Source organism: Nerophis ophidion, linkage group LG11 (assembly GCF_033978795.1).
Source record: "Nerophis ophidion isolate RoL-2023_Sa linkage group LG11, RoL_Noph_v1.0, whole genome shotgun sequence".
Taxonomy (NCBI): Eukaryota; Metazoa; Chordata; class Actinopteri; order Syngnathiformes; family Syngnathidae; genus Nerophis; species Nerophis ophidion.
This window is the reverse complement of record NC_084621.1, coordinates 52,743,208-52,756,952: the sequence shown is the minus strand read 5'-3', so window position 1 is coordinate 52,756,952 and position 13,745 is coordinate 52,743,208. Positions and strand designations below refer to the sequence as shown.

Below are 13,745 nucleotides of genomic sequence, written 5' to 3'. Positions count from 1 at the left end.
ACTGTTCTTAAATATCTACTTGACTTTTCAAAACAAATGATCAATCAAATTGTAGACTGTAAAATTGACAATAGATTTTACGGTTAAATTCCACCGACTGAGTTTTTTACTGTAAAATCCACTTCGGTAGTGTTTTTATCCCGTATACAGTAAGACACTAAAAATAAAAAATTTTTAAAAAATTAAAAACATTAAAACAACACGATTTTACGGTAAAAAGCAAACAAACTTGCAGCTCTTTTGCTTGAATTTTACAGCTAAAAACAGTGGTATTGATTTTCCATTCCATTCCATTTATACATATTTTTATATGCTGTAAAAAAACAAAACACTGCTTTTACTGTAAAATTCTGGTGACTGAACTGCAGTTTTTAAAGTAAAAGTATTTTTTTTTCGCAGCTTATGTAAAAAAATATATTGTTAATATATTATATACACGCATGTATATTCATATATTACTCATTGTTAAAATCGGCCCTCTGAGGGCAACCATAACTGCGATGTGGCTCTCAATGAAAACAAGTTTGACACCCGTTGTAGAGTGAGAAGGCTTTCTTTCTGACGGGCTATTTGGTTAAAAAAGTTTGAAAATCACTGCTGTATTGGATAAAATAGTGTAAAGGTAACTAAAGGGTGTTAGTTCACGTTTATAGGGCCTTCATTATGTGTCAACGCATATTTAGAATTATATGCTCACGGTAGAAATTATTTGTTCGCTTTGCGGAAATATATTTATTGAAACAATTAACAGTGATAACAAAGGAACAACTATAGTTGCACGACAATGTTCTGGATAGCATATGTTTCTTCTTGACCGTACTTAAATGTAGAATATATGTAGAATATACTTATATTATTCATATATTTTATACTATATATATAATATATGTCATATATTATTTATTATTATTATTGTCTACTGTGAGCAAACTGTGGTGCTGAATTTCCCCCAGGGATCAATAAAGTATCCATCCATCCATCATCTTCCGGTTATCCGAGGTCGGGTCGCGGGGGCAGCAGCCTAAGCAGGGAAGCCCAGACTTCCCTCTACCCAGCCACTTCGTCTAGCTCTTCCCGGGGGATCCCGAGGCGTTCCCAGGCCAGCCGGGAGACATAGTCTTCCCAACGTGTCCTGGGTCTTCCCCGTGGCCTCCTACCGGTTGGACGTGCCCTAAACACCTCCCTAGGGAGGCATTCGGGTGGCATCCTGACCAGATGCCCGAGCCACCTCATCTGCCTCCTCTCGATGTGGAGGAGCAGCGCCTTTACTTTGAGTTCCTCCTGGATGGCAGAGCTTCTCACCCTATCTCTAAGGGAGAGCCCCGCCACCCGGCGGAGGAAACTCATTTCGGCCGCTTGTACCCGTGATCTTATCCTTTCGGTCATGACCCAAAGCTCATGACCATAGGTGAGGATGGGAACGTAGATCGACCGGTAAATTGAGAACTTTGCCTTCCGGCTCAGCTCCTTCTTCACCACAACGGATCGATACAACGTCCGCATTACTGAAGACGCCGCACCGATCCGCCTGTCGATCTCACGATCCACTCTTCCCCCACTCGTGAACAAGACTCCTAGGTACTTGAACTCCTCCACTTGGGGCAGGGTCTCCTCCCCAACCCGGAGATGGCACTTCAATAAAGTACTTTCTATTCTATTCTATTCTATTCTAAATGTTGTTAACAAAAAACACCAATAAAACATGCAAAAGGATCCTTTGGTTGATACTTCAATATGCTCCGTGGACATGATACAACCTGCCTGCCTGTCCCCTCAATATCTTGCTTGGGTCATGTATTACAGTTGTGTACAAAGTATAACGGTTGTGTATCACTGTGGTGTATCATGGTTGTGTATCACAGTCTGCACGCGGGGCGTCACGTGCCGTGGTGTTTGGACAGCACCAAGACCATCAGCTCGGTGGTCAATGCAGCCTCAAACTGGGTGGGCTCCATGCAGACCAGTGTGTCAACACAGGCTGGTTTTTCCGCGGACCGCTCAAACGTGACTTGTTGGTTATGCCGGCCGCTCCAAATCCGACTGAGATCTCATGAATAGGTGAGAGCAAACTCATCAGATTTGAGCAGGCAGTGCAAATCTAGCCCGTGTTGACTGACACAGCAATCAGCAGGGACCAGGGCAGGGAATCTGTGTCTGTTTAACCGTCTCCTGCACCTCACTAACTATGCCTGTCTAAACTGGAAACAAGGCGATGATTCCTTTACAATGATCAACTGTGCTTGATTAATATGTATGGAGAAAGAGATGAAAAAAATACAATTGTCATTCCAGACTGTTGGTGCTGCATGCTGAGTCTGTTGATGGAACTGAGGACCATACAAGCAAATCAGTTCAATTAGAAGAAGAAGCACAGGGGTATATTGCCCCCTGGTGTTGGCAGCCTGTAGGTTTCTCTCTCTGTGACAAATGAAAGGAAATACCTAAATAATTGAGAGCAGCAACATAATGCATATAAATGCGTCCACACGTAGGCTTCTTGGATGCTTTGATGAGAATGAAAGAGGTGTGAAATAAGCTGTCACCAAACCTCAACCCCAAGAATGCCAAAGAGGAGATTGTGGACCATCACCCTGGACCTGTTGCAGACAGAAGTATTGAGACACTCTTAATGAATTATTGGAGCATAGATGGAGGGAACCATGAAATTATTCATCTTTGTTTCAAACCGTTTGTCTTCCCCTGTAACAGTGTCTTCCACTGTGACTGTCCATTTTCTACCGCTTATTCCATTTGGTGTGGCGGGGGGGCGCTGGAGCCTATCTCAGCTACAATCGGGCAGAAGGCGGGGTACAACCTGGACAAGACGCCACCTCATCACAGGGCCAACACAGATAGAAAGACAACATTCACACTTACATTCACACACTAGGGACCGTTTAGTGTTGCCACTCAACCTATCCCCAGGTGCATGTCTTTGGAAGTGGGTGACAGTGTCTCTATTAAATCAACAGGTCCTTGGAAGCATGGTTGGATGAGTTTGATGTGGAAGACCTCCAAAAACCTGACATCCAACTCATCATACACCGGGTTGAAATACACAAGAGAAGTGTGAGCCGCCGGGCTTCACGGTGGAAGAGGGGTTAGTGCGTCTGCCTCACAATACGAAGTTCCTGCAGTCCTGGGTTCAAATCCAGGCTCGGGATCTTTCTGTGTGGAGTTTGCATGTTCTCCCCGTGAATGCGTGGGTTCCCTCCGGGTACTCCGGCTTCCTCCCACTTCCAAAGACATGCACCTGGGGATAGGTTGATTGGCAACACTAAATTGACCCTAGTGTGTGAATGTGAGTGTGAATGCTGTCTGTCTATCTGTGTTGGCCCTGCGATGAGGTGGCGACTTGTCCAGGGTGTACCCTGCCTTCCGCCCGATTGTAGCTGAGACAGGCACCAGCGCCCCCCGCGACCCGGAAAGGGAATAAGCGGTAGAAAATGGATGGAAGTGTGAGCCGCCGTCCTATGGAAATTTTAGGTGCATGTATACAATATGCTTGTATCGCTCCGATACAAGCAAAAAGAAAAAACACAAACAAAACAAGCAGTCGTTTCCTTGTCTATTTTTGCTGTTTAATCGTTTTTTTGGCCAAACTTTTTAATACACTTTAGTCCTAGACACAAAAATATCTAACACCTTCTGACCAGATAATGTCACAAGTTTAAATAGGTAAAATACCCACGTTATGCAAATGTACACTCATTTGATAATTGTGGGGGTTGAAATTTAAAAAAAAAATACATATATAAATGTTGCGATCCGCTGCTTGGATCGTTCCATTTTTGTAGTTTTGATTCCTTCCTATATCACATTTTGTAGTCTGACCTCCTTATTTCCTGTTTGCTTTGTCACCATGGTAGCTTATTAGTTCACCTGCCCCTTGCTTTCAACATCACACCTGTTTCTATTTTGATTACTTCCTTATATAAGCCAGCCCTTTCTGTTCACTCATGCTCGGACTGCAACTGCTGATGACTGGTTTTTCATGCTCTTTCTTGCTAGCTTCCACGCTAAGCTTTATTTTATTTCTAGCTTTCATGTTAGTTGTTTTGTTTTCCCTTTTGTGCCTTCATGCCAAGTTTATTGTATCCGGTCGTTTTCCTAGCTTTCCATGCTAGTGCTTTTATTTGCCTTTCTGTTTAGTACCAGTGTTTTTGTTCCTAGCCTGTTTTATTACTTTAATAAATACTTATATCTTACCTTACGCTGTGTTTTTGCCCGACGCATCCACGGAGGAACAAATCCGGCATCGGCATCGTTATGTCACACAAGTCTCACAATAAATGCTATCAATTGTGGTTTAGGGCTGAAGTTGATTGACAGATTCAAGCAAATAAAAAAATAAAACACACATATATATACATATATATATATATATATATATATATATACATATATATATATATATATGTTTGTCTTTGTTTTCATTGTGTTGAGTTCTTTCTTGCAATTAAAATGGGATCTGTGTAAGTATTGGGATAGGTTGATTGGCAACACTAAATTAGCCCTAGTGTGTGAATGTGAATGTGAATGTTGTCTGTCTATCTGTGTTGGCCCTGCGATGAGGTGGCGACTTGTCCAGGGTTTACTCAGCCTTCCGCCCGATTGTAACTGAGATAGGCTCCAGCGCCCCTCGTGACCCCAAAAGGAATAAGCGGTAGAAATGGATGGATATATATATATATATGTATATATATATATATATATATATATATATATATATATATATATATATGCATATATATATAATCTCCTGATGATTGAGGGAACCCCTCATGAAACAGATCTGTAGAGATGAAGTAGTCTTGTGATTTTTTCCCACACCTACATATTGCGCTCTACCACGGTATCGAGCACTATTCTCCGGATAATCCAATCAAGACATATATGCATATATATATATATATATATATATATATATATATATATATATATATATATATATATATATATATATATATATATATATATACACATATATATATATATATATATATATATATATATATATATATATATATGTATATATATTTATATATATATATATATATTTATATATGTATATGTATATATATATATATATATATATATATATATATATATATATATATATATATATACATTTGACCAAAAATACAACAAAAATTTACTGTCATTTACTGTATATATATATATATATATATACATATATATATATATATATATATATATATATATATATATATATATATATATATATGTATATATATATATATATATATATATATATATATATATATATATATATATATATATATATATATATATATATATATATATATATATATTCTACCTTTGGCCCCGAGGGTTAAAAGTATTTACTTCAAAACAGTGTCGGACCGAACACACACAAATATCATATTTAGATTAAGTTCAAAATAAGTTTACTGTGACATTCCAACCTAAAATAAATGCATGGAACAAATGTGCTAGCTTGATGCTAATTTAAATTTGATTCGCCATAAACGTGCTACTGATTAGCATTAGTGATTTGACATGGTGAGTTCAAAACCCCAAAATTTGGTAATAAAAATTACAACTAAGAGGCATGTTAAATACTTACAGTATGAAGACTTTATAGGGCTCAACATAAAACAAGACTAGCATATCCAGCTTAATGGCATAGACTTCTTCCTGACTACGGCAAGTCACAGAGGACAAACTGAAATGAATGAGTAGTTGCAAATGAGACACAAAAAGTAAACAAGATATTAGCGGCTGTGACAATTGCAAACAAGTTCAGACTTTAGACCGGCTCTTTTAAAGTACCAGTAGGGTGGAAAAACAAGTCACTATATTATCAAATATACCTGATTTATAACACCTAAAGACTTCCAAAGTTTGCAAACAAATAGATATGATCAAATTAGCATCAATCTCAGAGAGATTCCAGAGCCATTTCGAGAGATAATGAGAAAGTCAGTCCCATGAGCCGTGGTGTAGAGGTAAAAACCACAGATGTGAAGTGAAGTGAAGTGAATTATATTTATATAGCGCTTTTCTTTAATGACTCAAAGCGCTTTTACTGTACATAGTGACACCTAATATCTAAGTTACATTTAAACCAGTGTGGGTGGCACTGGGAGTAGGTGGGTAAAATGTCTTGCCAAAGGACACAACGGTACTGACAAGGATGGCAGAAGCGGGGATCGAAGCTGGAACCCTCAAGTTGCTGGCACGGCCACTCTACCAACTGAGCTATAACCCCCGCCGCTCCCCTCCACAGATCCCATCCCTACGGACAATGCAAATCGTACAGATTTTGTGAGAGCCAACAACGATAATTTTAGGCATAATTATGATCCAGAAAAGTATATTAATGATCCTAATTATAAGGAGGATGAGCGACAAGTTTTAGAAGCTCTGCTAAACAAATCCAGCTTTAGTAAATCACCAAGCATCATGTAGCAGTATTGCTAAGTACTAAACAAGAAATATAAACTGCAAACATAATCAAATGATAACTTACTGTACAATGTCTGCTCTTACGTCGATAACAACTGATAAGATCTCCATATCTTCTTGTTTAAATGAATAATTAATTATGATGCACATGAAATGTTAACAAGGAAAAGCCTCCCTGCAGACAGTGTGTTCGTTTGTCTCCATCTCCAGGTATGCATTGATGTCACGGATGAACAGCTTTTAGATTCAAGGCTAAATCCTCCTATTATCCAGATGAGAGGCATGATTTAAGCCCTGCGATGAGGTGGCGACTTGTCCAGGGTGTACCCCGCCTTCCGCCCGATTGTAGCTGAGATAGGCGCCAGCGCCCCCCGCGACCCCAAAAGGGAATAAGCGGTAGAAAATGGATGGATGGATGGAGGCATGATTTATAACCTAGAAAAACTTTGACGAGCCGAGACAAAATGATGCGAGAGCAGCAGGACATCGCGACCAGCTCACATCAGCAGACGGCTGCTTAGCTGTCTGTATCATTATGCCGGTAAGAAATAGTTTTTTGTGTTGGAGCTTAAATTAACAACATTGCTAATAATTGGTTTGTATACAGATCACGATATGTATGAAAAATATTGTTTGTAGGTTTTTAGATGATTATTTAGAAGGTTTTGTGGGCAGAATAGAGCACACCCATTGACCACATTGTTAGCGGACCTTTTATGTATTTATTTATTTATGACTTAGAATGTATAAAAAAAAAAGAAAAACCTGTTTGTGTTCATCTCTTATATAGAGACTGTGAATGATAGACATCACTGTCTAATTTTTGCGTATTTCCAGTATGACTTATCTGATACTATGGTCAGAGTGCAGAAGTGTTCCCATTTTAATGTCGAATTCCGAAAATAGCCAAAGGTGTATGGGATGGAATATTCAAGATGGCTGACTGAATTTGTGGTATTTTGTGATGTTTAAACTGTGTTTTTACATACTCTGCGGATTGTAAATATGATTGGATATTGTTAAATGGATACAATAAAACAATTAAGCGTATAAAGTCAACTTGTTTTTGAACCGTACTGGTACTTGAAGTGAAATGTCAACAGATTTGAAGTTTTGATCCGATCGTTTAAAATTCATTTTTATAAAATGTTTGGATTTTCTTTACATTCTTTCATTGTTCTGATGTGGATCTGTAAATTAGTGAAGTAGAGCAATACAGTTTTGCATGCACATGTTCATTTTGTCCTAATTTGTATTCTTGTTTTATTGTTTTTTTATATACATACGGAAATGTTTCTATTTATTGTTTGTATATTTTTGTGTACATGTGTACACATTTTTTAGGTAAGGGGAAATTTTAACTAGATATCTCCTTGCCAATGCAAATGGAATATTTACCACCACTTCATAAAATGTGTACAATATCCCAATTAAATTATAATAAGTGTTTCAGAAAATTTCCCACCAATAGTGTACAGTCGGCCCTTGTTTATTGCTGTTAATTAGTTTCAGACAAGACTGTGATGAATGAATTTCCTCAAAGTAGGAATTATTGTTTATAATTTAAATATTTTCATAGCTTGAACATAAAAAATGTGTACAACCTTCTAAATATTGAGTGCGTTAATACTCAGAATACAGTCTGTATGTACATGAAAACAGACATGCTAATTTCAGTTGAGACATGAAATAACACCTTCTAGTCACCTTTACTCTCTTAATCCAATATCGTAATGCTGCCTTGAGACTGAGCCAATCAGTGACCACAATAATGGACATTGAGCTCTGATTGGTTTGAGTTCTTCTTCTGACCAATACTGTTGTAGTATTGATATTTTTAGTTTATTTAGCCATTTTACACTTGATAATGCTTAATTTAGGATCCACAAATTGTAGAATATGCTTAAAACATTTTTTTTAATATCCCCAAAAATCTGCGATGGGGCGAGAGATGACTGTATATTGGTTAGAATTATTCTGATCCAAATATTACCTTATAACTACTACCTGTGATTGCTGGCTATATCTAAAAAAAACTTTTAAAGAAAGTGAGAAATAAAACAACAAGCCAGTATTTTGAACAGCTTTGCGAAAGGGACGGTTCCTTAAACTACAGGTTCCTTCAAAGAGCCATAAAAAATAATCCCAACTCTACAAAATATAAAAATTTGAATAGTATACAGTCTATTCCAGACTCTGCTCAAGCACTTCTATCAGCATGCTGCGCACAACAGCAAATAACTGAAACAAGCCTTTTTCTAACATTCCAAACAGGAAATACGTACTTTAACTACAAAACCCGTTTCCATATTAGTTGGGAAATTGTGCTAGATGTCAATATAAACGGAATACAATAGTTTGCAAATCCTTTTCAACCCATATTCAATTGAATGCACTACAAAGACATCATATTTGATGTTCAAACTCATAAACGTAGTTTTTTTTTTGCAAATAATAATTAACTTGGAATTTCATTGCTGCAACACGTGCCAAAGTAATTGGGAAAGGGCATGTTCACCACTGTGTTACATCACATTTTCTTTTAACAACACTCAATAAACGTTTGGGAACTGAGCAAACTGATTGTTGAAGCTTTGAAAGTGGAATTCTTTACCATTCTTGCTTGATATACAGCTTAAGTTTTTCAACAGTCCGGGGTCTTGTTGTCGTATTTTAGGCTTCATAATGTGCCACACATTTTCTATGGGAGACATGTCTGGACTGCAGGCGGGCCAGGAAACTACCAGCACTCTTTTACTACGAAACCACGCTATTGTAACACGTGGCTTGTCATTGTTTTGCCTAAATAAGCAGGGGCGTCCATGATAACGTTGCTTGGATGACAACATATCTTGCTCCAAAACCTGTATGGACCATTCAACATTAATGGTGCCTTCACAGATGTGTAAGTTACCCATGCCTTGGGCACTAATACACCCCCATACCATCACAGATGCTGGCTTTTGAACTTTGCACCCATATCAATCCGGATGGTATTTTCCTCTTTGTTCCGGAGGACACCACGTCCACAGTTTCTAAATATGATTTGAAATGTGGTCTCGTCAGACCACAGAACACTTTTCCACTTTGCATCAATCCATCTTAGATGAGCTTGGGCCCAGCGAAGCCGGCGGCATTCCTGGGTGTTATTGATGAATGGCTTTCGCTTTGCATAGTAGAGTTTTAACTTGTACTTACAGATATACAACCAACTGTAGTTACTGACAGTGGTTTTATGAAGTGTTCCTGAGCCCATGTGGTGATATCCTTTACACACTAATGTCGGTTTTTGATGCAGTACCGCCTGAGGGCTCAAAGGTCCGTAATATCATCGCTTACGTGCAGTGATTTCTCCAAATTTTCTGAACCTTTTGATGATTTTACGGACCGTAGATGTTAAAATCCCTAAATTCCTTGCAATATCTCGTTGAGAAATGTTGTTCTAAAACTGTTCGACAATTTGCTTACAAATTGGTGACCCTCACACCATCCTTGTTTGTGAATTACTTAGCATTTCATGGAAGCTGCTTTTATACCAATCATCTGTGGGATGTTCCAAACAAGTGTTTGATAGATAGATAGATGGATGGATGGATGGATAGATAGATAGATAGATAGATAGATAGATAGATAGATAGATAGATAGATAGATAGATAGATAGATAGATAGATAGATAGATAGATAGATAGATAGATAGATAGATAGATAGATAGATAGATAGATAGATAGATAGATAGATAGATAGATAGATAGATAGATTGATAGATAGAGAGTACTTTATTGATTCCTTCAGGAGAGTTCCTTCAGGAAAATTTAAATTCCAGCAGCAGTGTACAGAGTTGAGATCAATTTAAAAAAAGTAAAAAGTACAATATAGGGGTTTGAATTGAATCAAAATAGAGAAATATTACAATAAGAATAAAAAATTAAAAGCAACAATGGGAATAAAAATATAACAGTTAAATAAGAACATAACAAGAGAAAGTAGGCAGTAGTGACCATGCTATGAAAACGTATTGCACTGTTATCGTTTTGCATCCCCTGTCATCCTTGTTAAAATATTGCAAGTTAAAATATTGTATCTATTGCATATCTATTGCAGGTTTGTAGAATCTGCCAAGGATACTGACTAACAAAATTATTGTGTTACTTGTCACCTTTGTCACACTGTGACCCATGAAATAAATCCTTTAGTCCTGGCAGCAGATCATGATGACTACTTTTTATGTAATATCAGCACCAGCATACCATGACACCATGGTCATTTCTGCCCTGTGCACAATAGAATTCCTGTCATGTATCGTATTCCATCTGCCATAAAATACTTTCTGCTTACCATTTACCTGCACTGCTCTTTACGTAAACAGTAGCTTCATGCTGGACTAGATTCTCATTTAGGGTTGTCGCTGTATCCCCTTCAGTGACAATTCTCCACGGAGAAGCACTAAGACTGTGTTGACCTACATTGCTTCATGTATTTCCCGCATCGACTGCGTCTTTGGAGACCTCACTTGTAACGTGGTTGCTATAATCCCTTTTGTGGAGATTTGGATCGAGGGGTGCAGGACTGGATGGGTAACCAAAGTGAGACACGGTCAGGTCATGTGATATCCAAGAACATCAAGATGGTGCTTTCAATACACAATAATGATTGAACATTATAGCTGAAATTTGGATGGACCTCTGATAGACATAATTATAATTTATTCTGAAATGCTGCAGAGACGAGTTAGGAAAGGTGAAAATACCAGTCGGGTTGCTTTAATGGCATTTTAAGAACTTTGTCTGAATATCCCATTGAGCCTAATGAGGGATTCATCATTTCCCCTACGAGCGAAAGAGCTGCTCTATCTCCGTGGAAACCTGCTGATAGCAGCTAGACTTTGCCCTGAGGCACACCAACAATACAGGAAGAGCAGAAGAGAAACTCAATTGCCGATTGTACAAACCCAGGTAAGACACATTTTTTACAAGGTTTAGCTGTAAGTCATTGATTCGAGAGAAAAAGACTAAAGTCCAACTGCTTTGTTTTTTTTTGGAGTGTTGGAAACTTTTCAACTTTTTGTACGCTTTGAGGCACTTAGATACTGGACGATTCAAATACAGTATAAGTGGACTTTGTACTCATTGTACCCATGTTATGATCTTTATGTTTACCGTTATATATAGAAACTATTGAAACATAGTCTATAACAGGGAGTTAATATCGGAAGTACACACAATGACACCATTGTAATGGCTCCTTGACACGCTCCTAACACTTCATTGGTATACACAATATGTATACCAATGATATATATACTAACAATTTTAATTAGGGCTGTCAAACAATTAATATATGTGATCCCGATTAATCAAACTTAATCGCGATCTTCGCAGATACATACATTTTTCATCACCACACAGATACTTTTAAAGTTTTAACACCATGAACGGACTATTAATTTGCTTTAATGAAATGTGCTTTTTTTAACAGTTCAACACAAAAAGTACAAATATGATTTAATAACAACCTGTTTGTATTTTGGAGAAATACAAAATGTGTATTCCTGCTGTAGTAGCACTTGCATTCAGAGAAGGAGCTACACTTCCATATTTAGATACCAGTTTCACACAAAAATGTGGATTGTTATGATCATGCTTTGATTGTCAAATATGTTTAGTATTATCCATCCATCCATATTCTCCCACTTGTCCCTTTTGGGGTCAGCTGTAATCTGTGATATTTCTACCTGAATAAATGATTCTGATATTCTTCACATTCACTTCACATTCCATGTTGTACAAGTTAGTGGTCTTCATATTGCTGCCTGATAATGTTTGTACAAACCCCGTTTCCATATGAGTTGGGAAATTGTGTTGGATGTAAATATAAACGGAATACAATGATTTGCAAATCATTTTCAACCCATATTCAGTTGAATATGCTACAAAGACAACATATTTGAAGTTAAAACTAATAAACATTTTTTTTTGCAAATATTCATTAACTTTAGAATTTGATGCCAGCAACATGTGACAAAGAAGTTGGGAAAGGTGGCAATAAATACCGATAAAGTTGAGGAAGGCTCATCACACACTTATTTTGAAGATCCCACAGGTGTGCAGGCTAATTGGGAACAGGTGGGTGCCATGATTGGGTATAAAAGCAGCTTCCATGAATTGCTAAGTAATTCGCAAACAAGGATGGGGCGAAGGTCACCAATTTGTAGGCAAATTGTCGAACAGTTTTAGAACAACATTTCTCAACGAGCTATTGCAAGGAATTTAGGGATTTTACCATCTACGGTCCGTAAAATCATCAAAAGGGTCAGAGAATCTGGAGAAATCACTGCACGTAAGCGATGATATTACGGACATTTGATCCCTCAGCCGGTACTGCATCAAAACCGACATTACTGTGTAAAGGATATCAACACATGGGCTCAGGAACACTTCATAAAACCACTGTCAGTAACTACAGTTGGTCGCTACATCTGTAAGTGCAAGTTAAAACTCTACTATGCAAAGCGAAAGCCATTTATCAACAACATCAAGGAACGCCGCCGGCTTGGCTGGGCCCGAGCTCATCTGAGATGGACTGATGCAAAGTGGTAAAGTGTTCCGTGGTCTGATGAGTCCACATTTCAAATTATATTTGGAAACTGTGGACGTGGTGTCCTCCGGAACAAAGAAGAAAATAACCATCCGGATTGTTACAGGCGCAAAGTTCAAAAGCCATTATCTGTGATGGTATGGGGGTGTATTAGTGCCCAAGGCATGGGTAACTTACACATCTGTGAAGGCACCATTAATGCTGAAAGGTACATACAGGTTTTGGAGCAACATATGTTGTCATCCAAGCAACATTATCATGGACGCCCCTGCTTATTTCAGCAAAACAATGTCAAGCCACATGTTACAACAGCGAAAATGTGTGGCGCATTATGAAACATAAAATACGTCAGCGGAGACCCCGGACTGTTGAACGACTAAAGCTCTACATAAAACAAGAATGGGAACGAATTCCACTTTCAAAGCTTCAAAAATTACTTTCCTCAGTTCCCAAACGTTTATTGAGTGTTGTTAAAAGAAACGGTGATGTAACAAAGTGGTGAACATGCCCTTTCCCAACTACTTTGGCACACGTTGCAGCCATGAAATTCTAAGTTCATTATTATTTGCAAAAAAAAAATAAAGTTTATGAGTTTGAACATCAAATATCTTTCAATTGAATATGGGTTGAAAAGGATTTGCAAATCATTGTGTTCCGTTTATATTTACGTACATCTAACACAATTTCCCAACTTAT

General features: G+C 37.8%; 1 protein-coding gene across 2 annotated transcripts in view; it reads left to right on the top strand.

Annotated features, from left to right (window-relative positions):
- The first annotated feature begins 11,305 nt into the window (after positions 1–11,305).
- The window catches only part of zgc:110410 (uncharacterized protein LOC553618 homolog), a 42,307-nt gene continuing 39,867 nt past the window's right edge, over positions 11,306–13,745 (top strand). The window contains exon 1 of one of the 2 annotated variants that reach the window (XM_061914738.1): positions 11,306–11,407. The gene's annotated coding sequence lies outside the window, so the exon portion shown is untranslated. The remainder of the gene's footprint in view (positions 11,408–13,745) is intronic. The other variant, XM_061914739.1, reaches the window with a different exon arrangement.